The sequence below is a fragment of the Aulonocara stuartgranti genome (genome assembly GCF_965226115.1).
Source record: "Aulonocara stuartgranti genome assembly, chromosome: 12".
In the NCBI taxonomy this organism is placed as follows: Eukaryota; Metazoa; Chordata; class Actinopteri; order Cichliformes; family Cichlidae; genus Aulonocara; species Aulonocara stuartgranti.
Genome location: NC_138948.1, coordinates 2245001 through 2272355, shown reverse-complemented (window position 1 = coordinate 2272355; position 27355 = coordinate 2245001). Strand labels below are relative to the sequence as shown.

Here is a 27355-nt window from a genome sequence, read left to right as displayed (position 1 = left end):
AGCTCCTATTAACACCACAATAACAGTGATGTGACAGCTTAAGCCCCAAAATATTCATTTCATATTCTGGTCATTTATAGTAAGATCAGGAGAGGCTGCAGAGCCGATCCTGGTGTTCTTTCATTCTTCTGAAAGATTGTGTGTCATTTTAAAATATGATGCTGGAAACAAACTGCAGCAGCAACTTAACCCGAAGCTTTGTCAGAGGTTTCATACAAGTTAGGACACAAGCGTAACAATAAAACAAAATTCAATGATTTGCGAAACTCAGATTTAATTGATCATAGAAGATAGAAAATACACCAAGTGTTTAAACTGAGTGTTTAAACACTGGAATAAGTCTCTCTGTCCAAAGTATTTAAGTGAGGAGCAAAAACTGCTTCATTTTCACTCACTTTAAACACGTAGTGTGCGCCATCTGGTGGCCACAATGGTAAACTACACCCAATAAGAAATAAAACCAAGTACACAGATTAAAGTTCAATGTTAGCAATAAAAACTGAAGCAAATATCTGAAAATTGTTGTTTAAAATCAAGACAAAAGTAAGACTGCAGTTTATCATCACCTTACTGCACGTGAATGAGTTTGTTATCTTCAGTATAAGAGCATCAGACCAACACTCAGCAACAGTAGGATAGGCACAGGCAGACCTGGCAAACTGCACATAGAAACACCTGAGCCAATAAGGAGGCTTGTATCCAGGACCACTGCACCAACATGAACGTCCAGGGACATGAAGACACTGCTGTGGAGCAGGAAGCACTCAGAGGGTGTTGTGGTGTTTGTCCAGGGAGCTGAGCGCCACATGCACGCGCATGTCTGAGTTATAATTTGCTTCTGAGGTTGTTTCACCACAGTGGCAAGTAAACATTATTCAATGATAACTGAGCAAAGTGATCGAATACACTGAATTAATAACAAACATCTGTCTGACCATCTTGTTTCATTCTTTCCTTTGGGACAGTTGCTGCTCTTTCACTTTCAATTGAATTTTATTTACACAGCAACAAATCACAACAACATCTGCTTACGGTGCTTTATATCATAAGGTGGACCCTACAATAATAGATACAGAGAAATGACCCCCTATGAGCAGCACTTTGGCGACAGTGGGAAGGAAAAACTCCCTTTTAACAGGAAGAAACCTCCGGCAGAACTAGGCTCAGGGAGGGGCGGGGCCATCTGCTGTGATTGGTTGGGGTGAGAGAAGGAAGACAGGATAAAGACATGCTGTGGAAGAGAGACAGAGGTTAATAACAGATATGATTCAATGCAGAGAGGTCTGTTAATACATAGTGAGTGAGAAAGGTGACTGGAAAGGAAAAACTCAATGCATCATGGGAATCCCCCGGCAGCCTACATCTATTGCAGCATAACTAAGGGAGGATTCAGGGTCACCTGGTCCAGCCCTAACTATATGCTTTAGCAAAAAGGAAAGTTTGAAGCCTAATCTTGAAAGTAGAGATAGTGTCTGTCTCCTGAATCCAAACTGGAAGCTGGTTCCACAGAAGAGGGGCCTGAAAACTGAAGGCTCTGCCTCCCATTCTACTTTTAAATACTCTAGGAACAACAAGTAGGCCTGCAGAGCGAGAGTGAAGTGCTCTAATAGGGTGATATGGTACTACAAGGTCATTAAGATAAGATGGGGCCTGATTATTTAAGACCTTGTATGTGAGGAGCAGGATTTTGAATTCTGGATTTAACAGGAAGCCAAAACAGGAGAAATCTGCTCTCTCTTTCTAGTCCCTGTCAGGACTCTTGCTGCAGCATTTTGGATCAGCTGAAGGCTTTTCAGTGAGTTTTTTGGACATCCTGATAATAATGAATTACAGTCGTCCAGCCTGGAAGTAATAAATGCATGAACTAGTTTTTCAGCGTCACTCTGAGACAGGATATTTCTAACTTTAGAGATGTTGCACAAATGGAAGAAAGCAGTCTTACATATTTGTTTAATATGTGCATTGAAGGACATGTCCTGGTCAAAAATGACTCTAAGGTTCCTCACAGTGTTACTGGAGGCCAAGGTAATGCCATCCAGAGTAGGAATCTGGTTAGAGACCATATTTCTAAGCTTTTCAGGGCCGAGTACAATAACCTCAGTTTGATCTGAATTAAGAAGCAGAAAGTTAGCGGCCATCCAGGTCTTTATGTCTTTAAGACATTCCTGCAGTTTAACTCATTGGTGTGTGTTATCTGGCTTCATGCACAGATTACATCTGTGGGATGATTATTGGTAATGTTTTTTCTAATGGTTAAAATGTTATTTGTGAAGAAGTTCATGAAGTCATTACTAGTTAATGTTAAAGGGATGGTTGGCTCAACAGAGCTCTGACGGTCAGCCTGGCCACAGTGAGAAACCTACTTTGATGCCATTTCTCTCTCTCAGTGATTCTCTGGTAAACTGTGAATTCTGCTGTTTTTCAGAGTTAAAATCAGAGTCACATTTGACAGCTCACAATGCAAGAATGAACCAGCAGACGTAGTTGCAGGCTGCTTATCGAAGAGAAACCTTGGTCTTATTCAGCTGTAAAATTTTCTCAGTCTCAGTTTTCTTGCAGGTTAAACATTGACTCAGGTGTTCAGGTGTCTCAGTGATGTCAGCAGTGAGACTCCCGCCCACTCTGCTGAGACGACTTTGTTACAGGTGAGTTTTCACCTTGAAGAGGTGTCGCATGAAACGTGTGGAATAACAAATGACGACTGTTTTTAGCTAAAAGACCTGAAGAGTCACTTTATGAATTCTGCTCCCAGCACAGTGATGTCACAGACACACAGCTCAGGTAAGATCTGCAGGATGACCTGATCAATAATAACAACTAGAATCAGTCCATGTACAGATTGCAGGATCTCTGCGGTTCTGTTTGTGACGTTTGATCTCAAAGACAAAAATCCAGTGAAATGATTTTTTTTAAAAATTTCGTGTCAAAAAGCTCGTCTGTTTTAAATTTGTTCAGATTTTAATAAAGTAACGCTTTTAATCCAGCCGGGCAGTGCGTTGTTGTTCAAGAGCGGAGAGTCTAAAGTCCAGGGACGATGAACTTAATTGCAGCTACAATGTTAGGAGCAATAAAAAATTCAATAATAAAAGTATAATATTTAACTGTAAGAATATTAACTGTGTAAATGTAGATCTGTGTGTATTAGTGCAGCTTCTATTCATGTTAATAACCAGGAGCCGTCAAAATAACATTTGGTTTTCAGAAAGTTTCAGTCATGTCCCATCTGGTGTGTTTTTTTTTAAATCACAGTTATGGATGCTTTCCTTCTTTTCATCAGTTTGTGGACATCAGAGTAATAAATACGATACGTGGAATACAGCTGAGTAACAGTAATGTAATACTCACTGTGACCTGTGTGACCTCCTGTTAGTCTGTAGGAAAAAAGCAAAAAAACCCAACTTGAATGAGGTCGTGCGCTTTTCCATCATAACCTGATGTATTTTTCTTTTTATGTATTCAAGTATTTTTATTTTTGTGACTGTAGCTGTTATTTTCTCATCTGCATCAAAGTCTGAAACTTTTTTATTAATCTTTAAAAAGGTTCATAAGTCTTAGTCTCAGATTATCTAGGAACATAAAGCTGATAGCAGAGAATAATCAGAAAGGGCCTTTTTTAAATCATTAACTCACATTCATATTAATAAAGCCGACCTTTGACCTGCAGTTAGATATAAAGTAAATGTATCACGCCCTGTGAGTCGATGAGTAACAGCATGCACAAAGAAGAAAATGATAACGTTTGAAACAAGTGAACATTGACCACAGAGTAGATAACATCCACTGTGTACAGATAAACACAGACTTCTTGTTACCTTGTTTAATTTGAACAGAGGCAAACTCATCAAGTAAAGCCTCTAAGCTTGGTGGGAGCAAATATTAGAGTAACCTGACCTCTCAGAGTTCTCGTATATGCAAATCTGGAGGTTTATTTATGACCTCAGCAGTGATGGTCAGGGCTACTCGACATTGCTGTTGGATGTGCATGCAGATGCAGTTAAGCATGTATTTTACGACACAGCGACCAGGTGTTTTATCAGGACAGGTGAACACAAATGTCTGAGACACGACAGTGAGCCTCCCCGAGATGTCATCCAATATGCGTCCAGAGATCTTATTCTGAGTATTCACAGCAGCCGTAGCCTCTCCAAGATCTTATCCGTGCTGACTCAATGAGCCCATTTTGAGAAACTCACGCCTCTCCCATCGTTCCAATCCCAGCGGGCAGCCTTGTGAGGGTTTGAACAGCCGGTTCCGCTGTCTTAAATCTCCGATAAGTCAGGGCCAAGCCAGCTCCGATCAGCCAGAACCCTGTTACCATGGTTCTGAATAGGTAGATATCTTCAGCACTCAGGCTCACCCGAGCCCAGACTTCTTGTTGAGAAAGGGGTGTCAATTGCATTTAGGGACCAGTCGATCCAATCCATAATTCCTCTTTTAGGTTTTAGAGAACAGACTGTGAGAGCGTGTTCCAGGGAAAATTAATACAAAAAAATACGAGACTAGACAAGGACATAAGAGGCTAAGCAGGGAAGCTAAGGGAGAGGAGGAGAAAAGTGTGACCGCCTTCGTCAAGAGCAAGAGCAGAATAGGCTCTTTGAACACAAGAAATGACAACATCACAGAGCGCAAGTATGGAGAAGCTCGCGGCTCTCCAATGGGAGATTGAGAGACCAGTGTTGGACTGTAGAACTCTGGACACGCACACACATACATATACACTGATATGCACACACTCATCCCCCCTCCCTTTCCAAACGCCTTCGATGCTTGTTCCCTCCTGGGAACACGGCGGGTCTGAGCCCACGCTGGAATGGTAGCGCTGGGCAGGATGGCTGCTGTGTTTGCCTAGGATTCCTCCTCACCCCCCACCCGACCCTGAGGCTTGTCACGTGTTCCATAATGTTGTGCTGTGGACATTTATGTGCTTTTTTGTGCAGAGGAGTTTTTTTGTTTCCTGTTCTCATGCTGTCCTCCCAGGAGCCCAGCATGAGTAGAGGTCTCTTTTTTTCCTCTTGTACTTTCCCATTGTAGTGTACATTTCAGTGTCTTTCTGTAACACTACCGATCTCCGACCTGTATCCACATGTGATGTCTGTGTTGTGTGTGTAAGGTCGGGGGGGGGGGGGGGGGGGAGGGTCCTATTTCACTGCAGGGCAACCTGCATGTGGCGAATAAAGCCTTGATTGATTGATTGATTGACTGTACACACTGCACAACAAATAAGAGATCGGAAGCTTAGTGTCAAAGGGGCCCAATATGTGACTGTGGAGACAGCAGAGCAATTTTCAAACTTTATTTACAAGTTTAATCAAAGGAATAAACTTGGTGAGGGATTCAGGGCTTGATGTTTGAACACGACTCGTAGTGTGGAGATCTAAAGCTGTAACTGTGGACAGAGGAGTGGGTGATTATTGTGGGTATGAAACTTCTCCAGGCTTGAATGAATTTGAAAGAGGAATATGACTCATGTTGCAGGCAGAGTTGGCGACACTTTGAGGAGCAGCTGAAGATCCGGGTGAGCTGAAGAGAGCGATGCTGGGCTGACCCGAGTTAAAAGGGATCCAGTGCAAAGCGGTGGCAAGAGGGCAGCCAGGTGCCATACTGAAATCCTTCCCAGGAGTCAGAGTGTGAAACAGGTGGTGTGACCAGAGAGCTGTAGCACAAGAAAAACAAGGTGGGTACATAGACTAGAAGTAATACACACAAACATCCTGAGACTCAGACTGAAAACCCCACAAAGGAGGGGGGATGGGGTTGGTAAGTCTGTAATATTAGATTAGGTTTCTTTGTAACTAATGATAGCAACATGGCCAAATGACACTGAGAATAACCCACTAAGTAAATGCTGAAATAAGGGTGGATGATCTTCACTAGACACTCAAACGGAAAAGTTTTGGATTTCAGTTTGAACCCCACCAACTTTATTCTTGACTCAAATAAGTTGAGTTCATTTGGAAGAACTGAATATGATTCATTGAGAGTACTTTCATTCACCTTAAAGTGAACAACAGTCTGAAAGGGACTTTCTGCCATGTTTTACAGGCAGTCGTGCTTCTGAAGACTAGTTTTTGTTCGCTTTGTTGTGAATATTTACATAAAACCATCCAAGTGTCTGTATCCAGCACCGTCTGTGCAAAACTCCTTCGATGTCAGAGGTTCAAACATGAAAAACAAACAGTTTTCTCTGTCATTGTTGTTTTTTCTTTTAACTCCACAGTCAGTGAGTTCTGCAGCTGAATGACAGCATGGCAGCAGCATCTGGTGAGTCTTACTTTGTCACACTTACATGCAGTAACTGTGAGTTACCTCCCTCTACAAGCACTTTCTGACAATAATTTAATTGTTTCTTGGTTTCTCCTGTTTGGAGAAATGTGAAAAAAATGAAGAAAAAGTGATTATTAGAGGATAAACGATGTGACTACAGGTGAATATTTTACAGCAGGTCTCATCTGAGTGTCTTTGCTGAACCAGGCTGCTGTGTTGCATGCAACATGCTTTAACAATGTGTTTAACCAATAACATTTGACAGAATGTATTTTCTGAAAATTAACAGTCATGTTTAATAATCTTTCCCAGAACTAATGTGATCTGTTCATGCAGCTGTTGACTTTAAAAGTGCTTTGTTCCATCTGATGTAGTCATTGCAGGATAACACACGTCTCAGTGCACAATGCATGTTTTTCTTTATCTTTGCAGGACCACAAGACACTTTTCCCAGACGTCGCAGGAAGAGCTTTGATTTTGTGCCACCCAGCAGTGAGTTTTTAAAGAAAAGATGTTTAATGCAAACTTTAACTGGGCAATTTAAGGTGGAAGACATTAGACAGGAGCAGGTGAAGACAAAATATAGCAGGAAGTGTGAAGCCTGTTTGGAATAATGAAAACCTCTTAGTGCACGGATCCTGCTTTCTCTCTTTACATTTAGAGCTCATATAATGTATAGAAAAGTGAAGAAAACTATTTTATGTAAACTTTTGGGGGTCATATCTGGGAGAGGTTACAGCAAATGTCTCCTTAACTTCATGTTAACAGATCAAACATTCAGGACACCAGTGTTCATGTAGCTCTATGCCACAGACATGAAGTTGGTGCAATTTATTGAAATTTATTGAAACCACCTGCACTCATGTATATATCATGTATATATCTATCTACTTAGCACTTTTAATTCTTACTCTTATTTTTATTTTCATGTCTATTTAAACGTAATTTATAACAGTATGTTTGCACTGAAGCACCGCAGCAATTTCCTAATGTTGTAAACCTGCTCAACATTTGGCAATAAAACCCTTTCTGATTCTGATTCTGATGCATTCTGTGACAATGGTGATCAAAAGAGATTATAGAAATAAAATTGTGCCAAACAAGAAAAAAAATTGGTCTTCAGATTCTGTGGATTTAAAACTGAGCTTTTAACAGAGGTTAATTTTATTTTTCAGCTCTCAAACTTTATGTAGTATTCTCACATGTGAATATATATTTATGGCTCAGTAATGATCCATGAATACTAGAAAAAATAACACATATTTAAACAAACTGACAATTTTTGCGCATTTTTCAATAATTACAACTCAGTGGTTACAAGTGGAAAATGATTAAAATTAGATTAATTGAAACCTATGATATAATGTTGTTTCTGCTTGTATTAACTTTGAAAGATTCTTTGTTCAGTGTTTGTGTTTGCTGTCGTTTCAGTGTCTGAGCTCAGAGCTGTCCTGCTGGGGAACAGCTGGTCTGAGAGGAGCTCAGTGGGAAACTTTATACTGAGAGAGAACAAGTTCAACCCTGAGGAAGAACTGGACCGATGTGTGAGAGTCAGTGGACACATTCAAGGGAAAGAAGTAGTTCTCATCAACACTCCAGATCTGCTTCATCCAAACATCTCTGAGGACAAAATAAAGGAACATGTGAACAACTGTGTGAGGCTCTCTGATCCTGGACCTCATGTGTTCCTGCTGGTTCTACAGCCTGAAGACTTCACTGAGCATCAAAAAACGAGACTCTGCAGAGTCCTGAACTTCTTCAGTGATCATTCCTTTGATCATTCACTGGTTCTGATATCACCACCCAGAGAGAGGCGTCTGGGTTTATGGCATAGTGTCATGTATCATACACCTATACAGGAAATGATCAGACGATGTAAAAACAAGTCACTGCAGCTTGAAAACCTCAACATTCGGGAGTTACTAGAAAACATGGAACGCATTGTAGAAATGAACAATGGAACACATGTGACCTGTCGGCACACCAGCGCTGAACAAAGAAAAGAAGCTCCTGTTACTCTGAATGATCCTCAGCCTGTTGGTAAGTAAAAACCCCCAAACTCTATCTGTAGATATTTTAACATAAAGACACTTTCTAAAGTGCTCAGAAGGAACGATCCACCAAGAACATGAAGCAGCATTTACTGAAGATGGAAAAAGTGAAGAAAGACCAAAAGGCTTTTAGGATCAGTCAGACTGTCTGAGAGTAATTTCCTGTTTGTATCTTTGCTCCTTTACAGGACGTAGACTCTGCATTTTGCTGTTTGGAGGAAACTCAGCAAAGAAGACAGCACTCTGTAACTTTATTGTGAAGAAAAACTACGATTTTTCAGGATTTTCTCCAGACAGACAAGTTTTCCATGGAGAGTGGAGAGGAAAACCTTTAACAGTAGTGAAAACTCCCGACTTCTTAAGTCCGTCTCTGAAAGCAGCGAGAGAAGAGATGAAGAGCTGTGTGAGTCTCTGTCCTCCTGGACCAAACGTTCTGCTGCTGATGGTGAAACCTTCTGATTTCACTGTGCAGAGCAGAAAAACTCTCAGTTTGACCCTGAGTGTGTTTAATGGAGATGCCTTTAAACACTCAATGGTCATCATCACAGATGAGGAGGAGATGGGACGTTCAGTTAATTCTCTACTTAGAGACTGTGAAGGTAGACACTACAACATGTTTGAAAATGATCATCGACAGTTGATGGAGAGGATTGAGAACATCGTGCATGAGAACAAAGGAAAATTCCTCACAGTCACCGAAGAGACCATCAGACCAAAGTCTGAAGACATAAAAGAACCACCTGAAAAGATCAGAAGAATAGAATCTGAACTCATCAAACCATCTTTAAACCTGGTTCTGTGTGGGAGGAGAGGAGCAGGGAAGACGTCAGCAGCCAAGGCCATTTTAGGTCAGACTGAGCTTCATTCAGCCTCCAACTCATCAGAGTGTGTTAAACATCAGGGAGAGGTGTGTGGACGTTGGGTTTCCCTGGTGGAGCTGCCTGCCTTGTATGGAAAACCTCAGGAGGCAGTGATGGAGGAATCACTCAGGTGTATCTCCCTCTGTGATCCTGAGGGTGTCCATGCCTTCATCCTGGTCCTACCTGTGGCTCCCCTCACTGATGAAGACAAGGGAGAGTTAGAGACCATCCAGGATGCATTCAGCTCTCGGGTCAATGACTTCACCATGATTCTGTTCACTGTGGACTCAGATCCTACAGATCCAGCTGTTGTTAACTTTGTAAGAAGACAAGACAAGGACATTCAGAAGCTCTGTCAGACTTACAGAGGACAATATGTTGTTCTCAACATTAAGAACAAACAGCAGATCCCAGATCTGTTGAATCATGTGGAAAAGATGAGACCAGACAAAAACAAACAATTCTGTTACACAACCTCAACATTTGTATTTGGAAAAATGGATCAAATTTCACAACAGCAGACAAAAATAATTTCTCTACAGGAGGAGCTTAATGAGATGAGGTCAAAGGTCACAGACACTGGTAAGTAAACTGTAACTGATATTCACTGTTCTCTCAATGTGATACTCTGCTATGTATTTCATTATCAATAAAATATCTCCTAAGTCTAATTTAGTCCCATACATACTTCTTTCACAGGTGATGATGAGAACATGAACACAGAGCCTCTCAGGATTGTCCTGATAGGAAAGACTGGCTGTGGAAAGAGTTCTTCAGGAAACACAATTCTAGGAAGGGAAGAGTTTAAAGCTGAATCAGCCCAAAAGTCAGTAACTACATACTGTCAGAAAGTACACGGTGAGGTGGACGGTCGTCCTGTTGTTGTGGTCGACACTCCTGGTCTGTTTGACACAACTCTGTCACATGAAGAAGTTCATGAGGAGTTGATGAAATGTGTCAGTCTTCTGGCTCCAGGACCACATGTCTTCTTGTTGGTGATACAGATCGGCAGGTTCACAGAAGAGGAGAAGGAGACGGTAAAACTGATCAAGAAATTCTTTGGGAAGAATTCAGAAAACTTCACCAACATTCTTTTAACCAGAGGAGACGATCTGAAAGCTAATGAGACCATTGATGAGTACATTGATACAAAATGTGATAATTCCTTCAAGAAGCTGATCTCTGACTGTGGAGGAAGATACCATGTGTTCAACAACCGTGAGGAACAAAACCGCACACAAGTCAGCGAGCTGATAACAAAGATTGACACCATGGTGAAGAACAATGGTGGCAACTACTTCACCAATGAGATGCTGCAAGAGGCTGAAATTGCGATACAGAAAGAAATGCAGAGGATCCTGAAGGAGAAAGAAGAAGAGATGCAGAGCGAAAGAGAAGAACTTGAAAGGAAACATCAGGAAGAAAAGAAGAGTCTTCAAAAAAGAAGCCTGGAAAAACAGAGGGATGAAATTAAAAAAGAGAGAAAACTGAGAGAGAAGCAGCTTCAAGAAATGGAGAAAAACATCAAAAGATCTGAGAGAGAACAGAAGAAGAAAGAAAAAGAACTTAGAGACAAGGAAGAAAAGAAAAGAAAAATGCAGGAAGAACGTCAACAACAGGAGTGGGAAAAAGAACGAGAAGCTCTGGAGAAAAAAATCAAGTCAGAATCAAAGGAAAGGAAAATCACTGACAGAAAACTGGAGGAGGTTAAAAGAGAGATGAAAGAAAAACGAGAGATTTGGGAGAAGGAAAGAAAAGTGCAGTTGGAAAAACAGCATCAAGAAGATGAACTGAGACGTCAGAAGGAGAGAGAGAAACTGAAGAAGCTTCAAGAAGAGTACGAACAGGAAAGAGAAAAATATGAAAACAAAAGAAAAGAAGAAGATCGACTCAAAAGAGAACAAGAAGAGAAGGAGCGAAAAGAATTAGAGGAAAACTACAAGAAAGAAATGGGGAACATGAAAACGATTTATGAAGAGAAGGCCAGAAAACAAGCTGAAGAGTTCAATGAGTTCAGAGATAAATATATTAAAGAACTCAAAACTCTGACGTTAAAACATGATGAGGAGCTGAAAGCTCTGAAGCAACACCATGAAACAGAAATGCAACAGAAACAGGACGAACACACCAAAGAGTACAAGACATTAGAAGACCAAGAAAAGAAAAAAGAAGAGGAAATCAAAACCCTGAAAGAAAAACAACAAAAAGAAACGGATGATTATCTTCACCTCAACGTGGTAAAAGTCAAGAAGTGTACCATCAGCTGATGTACTTCTTTGCTGTAACAATAAATATTATTCACTGATATTACTAACTGATCGTTCTGTAACCCCAGCAGTATCTACAGGCCTCCGTCACAGTGCATCATGTAGCTGTGTTCACATTCTTGGATTTTTTTATTTTACATGTTCTCCAGTTTGTTTGATTGTATGTTAGAAGGTTCTTAGCTTTATAAAGTAACAGCAAATAATATGATTCCACAATTATCAGCAGCTGAACTGATGTAAAAAAATTAATTTCCCCTTTTTTTCTTCTGTATTTTGACCTTTTTTATTCACTCTCTCATTTTAAAGGTAGACTCTTTCATGACTAGGTAGTATTTTTTGTGGAGTTTGATTTCATTTTAATTCAGAGTTGCTGTTATGATATAATGACAGAAGCTGTAAACATTTCCATTAACAGTCACAATATCATGTCAAATTCTCATTTTCCATTTGTTGAAGAATTTCTAACATTTTGAATTTATTTGTAATATTTTATGTGTACTTGCAGTAAATTCTTCCCTTTGTGATTAATTCATTGCTGAAACTGTTAAATGTGCTAATCATTATAATAAAATCCAATGTTCAACAATATCAAACGTTTCCCTGAATGCTACATTAAAACACATTTTGCATAAATAAAATCTAAAAGGGGAAAATAAATATTGGAATTGTTGCATTATCTCTCTCTGCTACAAGTTTTTAATTTTTCCATGTTTTTCATAAAGGTTTTTGCTTTTAAAGAATAGAAATATGGAAACCTCAGGAGGCAGTGATGGAGGAATCACTCAGGTGTATCTCCCTCTGTGATCCTGAGGGTGTCCATGCCTTCATCCTGGTCCTACCTGTGGCTCCCCTCACTGATGAAGACAAGAGAGAGTTAGAGACCATCCAGAACGCATTCAGCTCTCGAGTCAATGACTTCACCATGATTCTGTTCACTGTGGACTCAGATCCTACAGATACAGCTGTTGGTAACTTTGGAAAGGACAATGAAGACATCCAAGAGCTCTGTGAGAGCTGTGTCTCGGTTTCTTGTGAGCCTTCGCCACCTGAACCTTAGTAGACACAACCTTTGTGAAGAAACTTTTATAATTTCTATTTCATTCAGCAGCTATTGGATCTGTTGTTTGTCCTTGATTGTAGCGACTTCCACAGTCGCTAGAGACCGGGGATGGAGCCCGCCTCTTTGCCTGACGCGCTGTCAACTTTACGCAACAATGCGAGAGGTGGAATTGCTTGCTTGTTTATTAAAGTGCTTTGAGAGTTTACAGAGTAACATGATCGGCTCCTGATTCAGACTCTTAAAACATCGCAGGCTCTAATGCAACAAGGGGAAACTCTGTCAACAAAAACTACGGCTACCCAGCCCTCCTCTCTGTCAAAATCAAACCAGTGAATGACAAACTGACAACGCCCTCTTAATGTCACCGCTAGCACCCATGTGACTCCCGTTACACATCACCATAGCAACCAAACAAATGAAAACCCAGCGATCCTCAAACATCATCAATACATGTAGTTATGGCTCCTACATTGATCTTGAGAACATGAAAGCCTAAAGAGGCATAAAAATAAACATTTGATCATTTTAATGGATGTTATTTGAAGTGGATTATTTAGTTTTCCAAGTTATACATCGTCATTTGTTGTAAAGCTAATTAACCACTACAAAACACCTCTAAACAAATACACTATTTTGTGTTTAAGTATTATGATTTTGTCATGTTTGTGATCAGATCACAAGCAAACCAGATCAAAAGTAAAGGTAGAGTCTCAAAAGAAGAATCCAGAAACAGTTCTTGGAAGTGACAAAGGTAAAAGGATATTATTTAATTTGGACTAAATCATCTGCTTTGGATATCAGTCCATTCAAAGGACATTATTGGCAATCAGCACCATCGTAATAGTGGGGTATTTTTCTCGTTCTTTGCATAGTAATTAAACTGTACATTCACTGTTGTTAATCACAAAGAATGATCCTATAATGGAAAATTATTGTTTTTTCTTCACACAAGTCAGCGAGCTGATAACAAAGATTGACACGTACAAGTACAATGGAGGCAACTGCTGCTGCACCAATGAGATGCTGCAAAAGGCTGAAACTGCGATAAAGAAGGAAATGCAGAGGATCCTGAAAGAGATGGACGATAGGATGAAGAAAGAAAGAGAAAAACTTGAAAGGAAACATGGGGAGGACATGAAAGAAATGTAAAGAAGACTTGAAGAACAGAGAGCTGAAACTGAAGAAGAGAGAAAAAGGAGAGAAAAAGAACTCAAAGAAAAGGAAGAAAAATTAAATAAGAAAAAAAAAGAAAAAAAAAGAGAGAAATCATGATCAGAGAGAGGAGACAACTGGAGGACAGTCAACAACAGGAATGGGAACAAAAACTTGAAGCTCTGGAGGAAAAAATCAAATCTGAATCAAAGTCCAAAGAAATCACTGAGAGAAAGTTGAAACTGTGGTGGACCACTGGAGGGCTCCACTCACACCCAGTTCTCAGGAAGTGTTATTGCTGTGGTTTGGAGAGGAAAGTATTCAGTTGTGTGGTGATGCGCAATAAACTAGGAGTGTTAATCGAGAGCTCTCGTGTTGTCTGTGTTTACCTGAGATGAGAAAGAAACAGCATGCTTGGGAAATGGAGAGACAAGAGTGGTAGAACAAAGAGTACAAAGAAGACAGGCAGAGAAGAGAGAAGGAACAAGCAATGCTCCTACAGCTCCAAGAAGAATATGAGGAGGAGAAAGAAAGATACATAAAGAAAACAAGAGAAGAAGAAAAAATCAGAAGAGAGCAGGAACAAAGAGAAAGAGAAGATCTAGAAGAAAAGTATGAGAAACAAATCAAAGTTATGAAAGAGAAATATGACGGAGAAGCCAGAAAACAAGCTGAAGACCTCAATGAGTTCAAAGAGAAATACAATGAAAGCAACAAAACAAAAGAAGGACTTAAGGTGGATAGTGAAAGTATCCTGTTACGACTGTTGTCGTAATTATTAATATGTAAATTTGAGTGTGCAGGTGCTCCTCCATGATTGGTGCATCCAGGGTGGAAGGATCGTACCGACTGGCTAACAACCGGGAGGCAACGCATAAGAAGACACCACCATGGACTGCCAGGTCATTCATCCTCGGCCCAACCCAACCGGCAGACCATGTGTTTCACTATGTTGGTTTAATCTAGGAGCATGTAGGGGTGGACCGCCTTTTTGTTTGATTAGTTTTCTCCTGATTTTGTTAGGTAGGGAGGAAAGTAATTGTGGTTTGGTTTAGTTCTTTTGAATAGGTAAGTTGTATTTACTCCTGAGATAGGCTACCTTTTGTTTGTTGTTTTGGCCTTGGGTTCACGCTGAAGTTATAATTCGCTCCCTTCCTTTGTTTAAATGCACTCATTGTAAATAAATCACTGTCACAAAGTATTAATTGTGTGAAGTGCTGCTTGGGGTTGGACGGGAATGGATCACCCTTTATGTTGTGGTCTGGCCGCGCTTAGACGAGCCATAACAATCCTGATACACTTTGAAGAAGGAAATCTGCCAAGGAAAGTGTCTTTGGGTTTCATTAGTTATCCAGTACGAGCCTATGTTCCAAAACCTCTGAGGTGCTTTAACTGTCAAAGGTTTGGACACCTAGCGAAAAACTGTAAGGAAAAGAGGAGATGTGCTCGGTGTGGTGGAGATCACGAATATGGGAAATGTGGAGATGGAGTTCAACCAAAGTGTTGTAGTTGTGGTGGGAGTCACAGTGTTGCGTATGCTGGATGTGAGAGAATGAAACAAGAAACTCATATTCAAAAAGTGAGGGTGGAGAAGATCTCCTATGCTGAAGCAGTGAGGGTGATGAGAGTGAGTGAACAGGTCAACGTCAACCCAGGACAGGGTGCATCTCGGGATCAAGGAGTTACCCGGATCAACACGAATAGTATGGTTATTGATAAGATGGCGTTGGTTACATTCATTGCAGGAGTGATAAACACCACAGCTGATGTGAGATCTAAGCAGGAGAAAATTCAGCTCATTGTTAAGGTGGTGATTAACCACTTGGGGTTAGTAGGACTGACATGGGAAGAAGTGAGGGACAACCTCAATTATCAGTCAAGTTCTTTTATGTAATCATGGTACTTATTCTTCAATGGAATGCAAGGAGTCTGTTGGTCAATGGCCAAGAGTTGAAGCATTTCGTCAAACTACTTGGTGTCAAACCGGATGTCATTTGTGTACAGGAATCTTGGCTTAAATCTTCTTTGGATTTTGTGTTGTATGGGTACAAAATAATAAGAAATGACAGGGACCGTGGTGGAGGGGGAGGGTGTGCAACGTTTGTCAAACGAGACATTCCATATAGACTCCTGGGTAAAGGCGATGATTTGGAGTATATTGCTATTGAGGTTTGGGACAGGAATGAACCAAATGTTATTGTGAATTTCTACAATCCTTGCGCCAGATTGGAGCTGCCGCGTCTTCGTTCAATTGAAGGCAGTGACTGTCGTAGAGTTATTTGGTGTGGGGATTTTAATGCCCATAGCAGAGTGTGGGGAGGCACACACACAGATAAAAATGGTAAGGTAATTGAGGAATGGATGGATACATGCAATTTGATGTGCCTGAATGATGGTAGGGGGACCAGATGTAATGTTGTTAATGGAACAGAGTCAGTTTTGGATTTAACTCTAGTCTCAACTGTCCTTGCAGGAATAAGTTATTGGACCATCAGAACAGACACTACCATAGGCAGTGACCAATATCCTGTTTTCAGTGATGTTGGAGGGAAGATACAGGTATCTCTAAGAGAGGTGCATAAGAAGTGGAGTTTTCATAGGGCTGACTGGACAAAATTCCAAAAATTATGTGAGGAAACGATTGACAAGGTTGATGAGTCTGGTAGCGTTGATCAAATGAATAATCAGTTTGTTGAAGTACTTATGGTAGCCGCCAAGGCCTCAATCCCGACCAGTAAAGGCAAGGAAAGTAGGACTTTGGTGCCATGGTGGACAGAGGAATGTCAAATTGCTGTAAAGGAAAGAAACAAGGTGTTTAAATTTCTCCAAAGAACCCTTAACATGCAAGCTCTGACTGCATACAGGAAAGCAGTGGCAGTGGTCAGGAGAACAGTGAGACAAGCAAAGCGGAGCAGTTGGAGGTTGTTCTGTTCTAAAATAGGAAGAACCACTCCCCCACAGTAGGGGAGGGCTGGGGCATGGTCAGAAAAATGGGAGGTGACCGGCGGGAATGGGATTACCCAGTTCTATCTTCAGGCCAACAGAACTTTGTAACAGCTCAGGAAAAAGTGGAGGTTATGATGAAAACTTTTGCTAAGATTCATAGCTCTGATAACATATCAGTGTTGGGAAAAGACAGAATGTGCCAAACTAAAACACGGTATTCGGAGGCTCTAGTAAGAAAGGCGCACATAGACAGTAGTTTGGATGCGGTGTTTTCTCGGGAGGAAATGGTGAGAGCACTTCAAAAAACAAAGCCCACAGCCCCGGGAAAGGATCAAAAATGTTGAAGAACCTTGGTACGAAAGCGCTTAATAAACTGCTGTGTTTGGTTAACACAGTTTGGATTAAGGGTGAGCTCCCAAGTACTTGGAAGGAGGCTGTTATTGTGCCAATAAGAAAACCCGGGAAGGATCCATCTAAACCAGATAGCTACAGACCAATTGCTCTTACATCAAATGTGTGCAAGTTAATGGAACGTATGATAATGGAAAGACTGTCCTTTGAGCTGGAAAGAAAAGGGGCTTTAGCCAATTACCAAAGTGGTTTCAGGACAGCTCGGAACACAACTGATGCTAATAGACTTGAGACTGTCGTTAGGAAAGTGCAGGCCAATAAAGAGTCTGTTTTGGCAGTGTTTTTTGACATAGAAAAGGCATATGATATGTTGTGGAGGGATGGGCTTTTAATCAAGTTGCATAAGTTGGGTATTGGTGGCAGGACATTCAATTGGATCCAAGACTTTTTATCTGGTAGGAAGATCCAAGTGCGAATTGGGTCTACAATTTCTAGTCAGTGCACGGTTGAGAATGGAACGCCACAGGGCAGTGCAATTAGTCCCCTGCTTTTTGTTGTAATGATCAATGATGTTTTTTCTGATGTTCCTGAGGGAATTGGGAGGTGTTTGTTTGCTGATGATGGTGTGTTATGGAAAAAAGGAAGAAATATTGAGCACCTAGTGGGCAAGGTTCAGGAGGCTGTAAATATGGTGGTTGAGTGGGGATTGGACTGGGGATTCAGGTTTTCGGTGGAAAAAACAAAAATGATGTTCTTTACCAAAAGAACAGTGAGTGAGACTTTGAAACTGTATGACAAGGTATTTGGGAAAGTGAGCTCTTTTAAGTGCTTAGGTGTTGTATTTGATTCGAGACTGACATGGAGGGAGCATATTGACCGGATTGAAACCAAATGCAGAAAAGTTATTAATGTTATGAGGTGTGTAGCTGGGAGGTGTTGGGGAGCGAGCTCTTCTGCTTTGAAAAGACGTTACCAGGCATTAATTAGATCGGCCTTTGATTATGGGTGTGTGGCATATGGTTCAGCAGCTCCTTCTGTGTTGAGACGTTTGGATGTTCTGCAATCGGAAGCCCTTAGAGTGTGCTGTGGAGTTTTTAAAACGTCTCCAGTCAGTACCCTACAGGTGGAGATGGGAGAAATGCCCCTAGATCTTAGGAGGAAGCAAGTATCGGTGAATTACTGGGTTCATCTTGGTGGTCATGGTGACACACATCCCACAAAGGAGGTACTTTTGGAATGCTGGGAGTATGGAAGAAGTCAGAAGGATCATTTTGGAAAGGTGGGGAATCAGTGGGCTAAGGAGTGTCAGGTGTATGGACTTAAAATATGTCCTGCAGTGGTGTTCTCTGTGGTTCCTTCATGGTTATTGGAGACCCCTCCTGTGGACTGGTTCTTGCTGGATCTGAAGAGAAAATTGAAAAGGAAGAGTCGATCTTGTTTCAGCATTTCATTTTCACAGCTTGAATGAATACCCTGAGTGTATTCAAGTGTTCACGGATGGTGCTAAAAGTCCAGATACTGGAATTACAGGGTTTGGAATAGCAGTCCCGTCAAAAAATATTGAAATAAACAGACGCACTTCGGATGGACTGGCAGTGTACACGGTTGAAATGGTCGCATTGAAATGGGTAGAGTGTTCAAAAATCAGGCAGGTGGTAGTATGTTCTGACTCGGCAGCTGTTCTTTCAAGTCTACAATCATTTTGTTCGAAGACAAGGCAGGGCATGCTGTATGCTATTCTGGAGACTATAAGCAGAATAAGGTGTTGTGGTGGCAATATTCACTTTCTTTGGGTGCCAGCTCATGTAGGAATCAGTGGAAATGAAAAGGTGGATAGGTTAGCAAAAAGAGCGTTGACTAAAAATAGGACTGAGATGGAAATTAAAAGCAGCGGATCTGAAGCAAAAGGTATTGTTTGGAGGCAGGTTGTTCAGGAGTGGCAGAAGCGGTGGGATTCAGGGAGTATGGGCAGGCAATTGTATCATCTTAAGAAGGAGGTGGCAGAGTATAGGTTGTATAGGGGTAATAGGAGAGAAGAGGTGGTCATTACCAGGCTTAGACTGGGACATTGTGCATTAAATAAAACACTACAGATGATAGGAGAACATGAGACGAGGCTTTGTGGAGTGTGCCAGGAGGAGGAGGAGACAGTAGAGCATGTAATTCTGCGGTGCAAGGGCTATGATGTGGAGAGGAAAGTTCTGCAGAATAGATTGAAGGAGCGGGGAATTGGGGAATTTAATCTGAAGAGTGTGTTGGAGGGTAGTAGGGCACAGGTGAGGGAACTGGTGGGGTTTCTGAAGGATATAGGTGTTTTTTTTTTTTTTTTGGATACAAATTGTAAACTCACTGTCTGACCCATACTCCGGAACAGTAGGAGGCGGTAATGCTCCTTTACGTTGGTTGCCAACCACCGTTAAACACAAAGAACACACAAAGAAGAAGAAGAAGAAGTAGTAGTAGTATGGTTTATGCACTAAGTTATGCCATAGGTGAATGTTGTAGTTTAGCATAGTAATTGGTAGTGATGGGTAGATGAGGTCTCGTGAAGCGTTTCAGCACACTCCCCAAACTGTGTCGACACAGTGTTGCTGTTTTGCTCCATACCTGCTGGACCTTAAATATCATTGCAGGCAACTTACTTGAGATTCACAACAGACACCAATTCAATGACCTGGGGCCTGTTCTTCGTACCTCGCTAAGTAAGTTAGCTGGATTAGATTGTTGACGATTTCGCGTGATCTTGGATCGTTCGGTTCCCCGAAGCTCATCCGGGACTTGCTGTCATAGCAACAGAGCCGTAAGCGTAAACCTGCTCGGGAGCAGGTTTACTTTATGTAAACAGGATTAGATCGTGGCCACGCAGGTATGTCCGCTTCATTTATACGAAAGCAACAGCGATAAATAAATAACATCAATGTAACTGAAGATAATGCAGCACTTGATCCTTTTATTGATGTCACACAGATACATACAGGTCATTCCCTAAAAAAGGGAAATGTACTATTAACATTCTATTACATGTATGTGATTATTACAGATGTAATTCATATTTCAGAGTAGTAATTGCAAATCACTTCGTGTAATCAAGATGAGAGACCACGGCTATAAAAGCGAAGGTGGATTTGGGAAGCCTGTCGCAGCCATGTCCTGTCCGTTTACGCGAGCCACCCATTGTGGAAGGTGCAAGATTGATAAGGAGAGTTTTCAGGATTCAGCGTATATTGCGGGACAGACAGGATCCTTTAGCTCAGCGCGACAGTGTGCTCATTGAGAGATATCGATTTTCCCGTGAGGATATTATTTACTTAACCAACTTGTTGACGAGGGGGTGCAGGACCACCACCTGTCTTTTTGTGCTCTGCCCTTTTCTTGGTTGCTGTTATAAACAAACAAACAGATTATTTCAGGGTCTCTTTCCAAGAGACGAAAAGCAATATAAGTGATAAATATTACCATTCTATAGAATATTCTTATATTTCACTTTTACTTGTTCCCATGTTCTAGTGGGTCCTGTTGTGGCTCTAATGTGAAAGAGGATATAATATAACAATATAATATAATGTAATATAATATTGGATAATATAATGTAATATAATATTGGATAATATAGTGTAATATAATAAATCTACCCTACCGCCTACTGGTGTTGGCCAGAGGGGCCGATGGCGCGATATGGCAGCCTCGCTTCTGTCAGTCTGCCCCAGGGCAGCTGTGGCTACAACCGTAGCTGCCTCCACCAGTGTGTGAATGTGAGAGTGAATGAATAGTGGCATTGTAAAGCGCTTTGGGTGCCTTGAAAAGCGCTATATAAATCCAATATATTATTATTATTATTATTAAATTACTTACGAGTTTAATTTGTCAGCAACTTCCTGCCAGCCCTCTCTCCTTGCTTTTGCAGCCTTTGCAGTGTTCCCTTGCGTTCTGATTAAACTCTGAAACTCCTGAAATCCCTCACTCAAGAGTTCTTGCTCTGCTGCCGAAAAATACCGAGCCGAGCGCGCTCCTTCGACATTTTCGCCGACCAATCAGAGGGTTGCCGATCAATGTTTCTACTATCGATGCGTAGCCCCTTTTACGACACCCAGTGATGTCACATTACTGCGTCCAGCTGTAGTAATCGTCAACAGCAGGTGTGTTCGGAGAACCGGATTAGCGAGCTCACGGTTAGCGCGATGGTTTGATCTTGGATGTAGTGAGCGACGTACGAAGAACGGGCCCCTGGTCATACTTGTATACACTGTAAGGTATTGTATTTGTTATTCGCGTCGCGCGTGAGGATATCACCAGGTAAACTCGCCACATTTTTAAACATTTTGTTGTTCAACAGCATCAAGACTGACGGAGTGTGTTTGAGATAACCTCACACGTGTCACAGGTGACACATTTGGCGTTTTTTTGCTGGTTTGTCGGTAGCAGCTCCTGAAACGCAAGACTGCCACACAACTGTTCGACCAACGCCAGTTGATCTAAACGCCAGTAGATCTGGAACACCGTTCGCCTGGTCAGTCTTGCCAGAATGGAAAACTTACGGCAGCTATGCACCCGATTCAGTTCCCAAAGCACGCTGTACAAAGTGTTATACACTCTCCTGGCAACAGGGAACTTACATGATATTGTGGCTTTAAATTACACCAATAAACCAGCAAAATAAAACATGCATAATAATCTGATCTAATCATGATTGAGAATCATCCTAATCTTTTCTTGGACACTCCATCCTGTACCACCGTGTTGGAGCATGATATCGATGTGGGGGACCTCCAATCAAGCAGCATGCCTACCGGGTGAATCCCACTAAACGTGCTCTTTTCCAGACAGAAGTCTCTTATCTGTTGGAAAATTGTCTTGCTGTCCCTAGCTCTAGTGCGTGGAGTTCCCCGTGTCTCCTAGTGCCTAAAGTGGATAAGACCCCACGGTTTTGTACAGATTTTCGGAAGGTGAACAGCGTGACCAAACCTGACTCCTATCCTCTTCCCAGAATGGAGGATTGTGTCGATAGGGTCGGTTCTGCGACGTTCGTTACTAAGCTGGACTTGTTAAAGGGCTATTGGCAAGTTCCTCTAACACCACGTGCGGCCGAAATCTCTGCCTTTGTTACTCCTGACTATTTTCTCCAGTACACTGTCATGCCTTTCGGGTTGCGCAACGCTCTCGCCACATTCCAACGGCTCATGAATATCGTGCTGGGCGGCGTCTGCAAGTGTGAAGTGTATTTAAATGATATTGTCGTCTATTCAGACACCTGGTCAGAGCATATGGAGACACTCACGGATGTGTTCCATCGCTTGGAAAGGGCATCCCTCACCCTCAACCTCGCCAAGTGTGATTTTGGTAAAGCCATGGTGACGTACTTAGGAAAGCAGGTGGGTCAGGGGCAAGTGCGCCCTATCTTGGCCAAAATCCAGGCCATACTGGACTTTCCTGCACCTCAGACTAGGCGTGAGCTTCGCCGTTTCCTCAGCATGGTGGGCTACTACCGGGGTTTCTGTCAAAACTTTGCGGAAGTGGTCGCACCCCTCACTAGCCTCACTAGTGTGTTGAAACCTTTTGTGTGGACCTCTGCGTGTCAGAGTGCGTTCCTGGCTGTTAAGACTCTCCTGTCAGTGCGCCAGTGCTGGCTGCCCCTGATTTTGCACGCCCTTTTAAATTAGAGGTTGATGCCAGTGCAAACGGGGCAGGTGCCGTATTGCTACAGGAAGACCATCATGGTGTGGATCACCCAATTGGCTATTTCTCAAATAAATTTAATGTCCATCAGCGGGGGTACAGCACGATTGAGAAAGAGGCCCTCTCTCTGCTGTTCGCGTTGCAACATTTCGAGGTGTATGTCGGTTGCAGCCCCTCGCCTGTGATCGTTTATACCGACCACAATCCCTTGGTATTCCTAATGCGGATGCAGAACTCGAACCAAAGGCTGATGAGGTGGTCTCTCTTGGTGCAGGATTTCAACTTGGAAATCCGTCATAAAAAGGGCACCGAGAATGTGTTGGCGGATGCCCTGTCCCGTGTTTTCCTTCAAATATAACTGTTCAAAACATCTACCGAGGAGATGTCTTTGATTTTGGGAAGGGGGGTGTTACGGCTGTGGCCATGAGGACCCTGTGTGGGCTGTTTTCTTTCTGTGTTTCTGTACTGTGCTTGGGACTCTTTCCAGGTCCCTCCCCTAATGAAGAGTAGTGAGCGGCTGATTGGACCATGGAGCGGGTGACTACCTTCAAAAAGCCGCTCTGACAGCTCCACAGAGAGGGAGAGAGAATGGAGCGAGCGAGTAGCTTGACAGCCGACGCGGCCCTGACCATGGTTTTCCCAGCCTGTACTTTCATTGTGTATTTGTGTGAGTGTGAACTGTGAGAGCCGCTCCTGGTGCATTAGCTGAGAGCTTAGGCACTCTTGGGCTGAAGCGGAAGGGGTGAGCCGCCTTTTCTTTTGGAATCGTTTTCTCCTGTTTTCCGGGTTAGGGAGCGAGGGATAGCATTATCATTTGTTTGTTCTGTTTCTTTCCTAGGGTTTAGTTAGTCTTCTGTGGTGGGACTTAATTGGTTTTGTTTATTATTTTGGCCTGGGCTCACCCTGGAGCTATGCTTCTTTTCCTTAAATAAAATCACCTCACAACTGGTTTGGATGTTTGGCTTGGGAACCAGGGCGGGGATTTGGCTCTCTCTCCTCCAACCTTATGTGCGTCTCTACATGCCTAGACTAGGGGCGTAACAACCATAATAACCATAATGAATTGCAGTAGTCTAATCTGCAAGTAAGGAAAAGGTGAATAACACGCTCAAAGACGTTAGCTAATCTGCTAATCATCAGCAAAACAGTGAAATGAAATGCTGTACCATGAGAAGATGGAGCCCAATGGCAACAAATAGAGTGCGAACAGGGCAGGACCCAAAATAGAGCCTTGAGGTACACCGTATTTAAGAGGGGCTATTTTGGAGTTGTGGGGGCCCATATTGACATGAAAAAACCTTTCTGACAAATAGGACTGAAACAACTGTAGGGCAGATCCTTTTAGGCCAGCATGAAATTTTAGCCGTGATAACAGGATGTCACGGTCGACCGTGTCAAAAGCTGCTGACAAGTCCAACAATAAAAGGGCAGCAGGGCTGCCAGAGTCCAGAGCTAAAAGAATATCGTTAAAAATCCTTAAAAGTGCCGTCTAAGTGCTATGTAGTGATTTAAAACCAGATTGAAATTTATCAGAGATCATATTAAAATCAAGGTGGGCCTGCAACTGTAGGTAGACCACTTTCTCCAAGACCTTAGATAGAAAAGGAAGCTTTGACATAGGCCTGTAGTTGGACAGAACAGTTGGGTCCAGGTTTTGTTTTTGAAGAAGAGGCTATATAGCTTGTTTAAAGCATGATGGGACGCAGCCTGTAGCAAGGGACGTATTAATTAATCTCAGGATAAAAGGCCCAAGAGTATTAAAAGTGCTTTTAAGCAAGCTCGGGGGGAGACAATCAGAGGGGCAGTGTGAAGATCTTAGGTTACTAACTACCGCGGTCAAGTCCTTAAGGGAGACGGGATCAAACTGCTCTAAGACAGCTGAGCACACAGGAGAAGGACTCTGATCTGAGGCAGCAGACGACGAGACAAGAGCCCTGATCGATAGGATCTTGTCATTAAAAAATGCTAAAACATCATCGCACATACTTGGTGAAGAAATGACTCCAGCATTATCACGTGAACTAAGAAAGCGATTAAGAACATTAAAAAGTACCTGAGGCCTGTGACTGTTTACTGACACTAAGTTGGAGACAAACTGTGTCTTTGCAGTTTTTACAGCTTCTTGGTGAGCAGAAAGACGAGTCCTTAAAATCTGTAGGGAAACATGCAATCTGTCCTTTTTCCATCTCCTTTCAGCGCGTCTGTAGTCACATCTGAGGGAGCGCGTATGTTCGTTCAACCAGAGCTCTGATAAATGCTTAGCGCGCACAGTCCTGAGCGGAGCAATAGAGTCCAAGATATCAGTGCAGGTAGAATGAAGAATGTCCGAAAGGTCCTCAACACTTTTACAGTTGGAGTTCATTATTCCAGAGTCCATAAAGGCAGCAGAAAAAGCAGGGCGCTGTCAACTGACTATGACTCATCATCCAATCCAGTTGTATCCAATGCAGACTCTGCTGCAACCACATCTTCTCAGGACACCATTAGTCTCAAAAGGCAGAAGTTCACAGAACGTTGTGAGCCCTGGCAGAAGCTATTCCCCATTCCACAGTCTGCATACGAAACTGAAATGTACCTGGAAAGAGCCACTGAGAGTATAAAAAGAGTGGAAATCTTCTGCCCACCTCCAAAGTAAAGATTGACATTCTCGAGAAGTTGGCTGAAACTGTATCTTCAATTATGGCCTATTCTTCCTATTATTTTGGGGGCAAGCACTAGTGAAGAATTTCAGTGCATACAATCTAAATTAAGCAGAAAAATAATATATTATACATTTTTATACCTTTTATATTCCACAATAAAAACAATTACTGTTTGAATGTTCTCTTTGTGAAATTGATTCATTTTATTCAGAAAAAAAGTTAAATTAATTTAATTGTCTCTTATCATTCAGTCATTATTTATAAAGTTAATAAAAAAAAAATTTCTTTGTAATGGATATTTTAGTAATTTTTTTACTAAACCTTTGCCAGATTGTTAGTAAATTTAAAATGTTAGTAATTTTTTTCAGAGATTTATTTCAAATGAATTTATTTTTTGTTACAATTAGGCAATTTTAACCTCCAATTTGAGATTTTGTCCCTAAATCCAACACATATTTACAATGGAATTTTATTCATGTATTCTTTTGTTTTTTGTTGAAATTTAATTAACATTTTATATACAATTTAAAAAAATCGCTTGAAATTAAAATCTACTTAAGTAAATTAAGCGACACTTTGTTGCCATAGGTTTTTTAAGTAACCTCTAGTCACAGTTTTTACAGTGTACTAAAGGAAAAAGTAATCCTAAAGCAAAGGACATTATTAATGAACACTAATTATACAGAAAAATTAACACACTTTTTTTAGGTTAATAAAGATCACCGTCTTATATCGTTCTGCCTTCTTCAGCTCAACATTAATGTAGTTTTTTATTCCGCAGTGTGACGTTCAGAGTCCAGCTGAGAGTTTAACAGACTGTTGTTAAAACATATAAATATATTATGAGTGAAACAGAAAATGCAGTTACAATTTAAATGATCTGTACAACTTTATTATGTTGATGGCTTTGATGAATGGTCAGATTATCGATCCGAATTGCAGTCAGCAATGAATTATGGGACGGCATTTTCTCCTCCCTTTTCATAAAGGATGGTCCAGTGTATCCTGTGCTAAAGGAGGCAATAAAGGAAGCATTGAAGCTCCTTTCTTTAGTGTTTGGAGAATTGGAGCAGCTCTTACTATATCCACCTCGCAGATACTTCCGCGTCTGCGTCATTTACAGTGGAAACCTTCCTAAGCAAATTGGAATGCACACCTGGTCAGTTAAATACTTTCGCTTTCATTCGCGTCGGTGCGCAGTAAAAAATTCCTCCGTCGAATCAAATCAAACTAAACGTTTTAAAACGAAAAAGAAATATATAGAGGAAAGCACTCAGTCAGTGTGTTGGCTATATGGACTGATTTTAATAATTGATGACTGGCAGCACGAGAGGACGAACCTGGAAGGAAAGTTAGTCTCACGAGTGTCGGGTGAGTTTGTGTTCAACCCTTTTTTGCTGATAAAACGATGATTGTGCTGCAAACAGCTTCGTTAAACTAAAAGGCAGAAATAAGCTTCTCTTTCTCACTGAACTCCAGATTTCACGAAGTTTTTTATAACTTCAGGTTTAGTTTGAGTTCTGGCTGAAATCAGACGCGGAAACGGTGTAGAAGAATAGTGCTGTTTGCTCTTTATTTCCAAGGTTACTACTGCACATATTACTCAACTGTAACTGTGATCACCTTGGTCTTAATCTTTCCATTTAGTTTATTTCATTTCCTTACTTGAAATTAGCTGTCGGGACGTATGCCAACAACAACTAGTAACCAGGCCTCACTGTTAGCATCAGAAGAAGAAGTGAGGAAGGTAACATTAATGTGGTAAGAAAATAATTGGGAGAGATTCGAGGATTAAGGCAAAAACGAATGGCTATTTTGACCACAAGCTGTTTTTCTTTTCTTTTCTTTTCTTTTCTTTTCTTTTCTTTTCTTTTCTTCCTCGTCTTTTCTGTCCTGGACAGGTTTAACCAGGTTTAACCTGTCCTGTTCAGCGGGCGAGAGGAAAAAAAATAAGAGAAAAGGTGGGGGAAAATTAAAGATTTGCAGTGGTGACCAGTGTGGAGCAGCAGGGAAGGGATGAGCTGTTGCTAACAGCTGGGCTGGACTTCTGCCCACTACTGAATAACAGCAGGGAAGTGAACCAAGTAAA

General features: G+C 41.5%; 2 protein-coding genes across 4 annotated transcripts in view; both read left to right on the top strand.

Annotated features, from left to right (window-relative positions):
- LOC309719139 (GTPase IMAP family member 8-like) overlaps positions 1–27355 on the top strand; it is a 286835-nt gene that overhangs the window by 172102 nt on the left and 87378 nt on the right. The window lies entirely within an intron of this gene.
- Positions 2694–27355, top strand: part of LOC309719126 (uncharacterized protein) — a 42189-nt gene continuing 17527 nt past the window's right edge. The window contains exons 1-2 of one of the 3 annotated variants that reach the window (XM_082555001.1): positions 2694–2781; positions 5476–5674. The gene's annotated coding sequence lies outside the window, so the exon portion shown is untranslated. Of the gene's footprint in view, positions 2782–5475; positions 5675–26450; positions 26638–27355 lie in introns of those variants that run through there. The other 2 variants (XM_082555003.1, XM_082555002.1) reach the window with 2 other exon arrangements.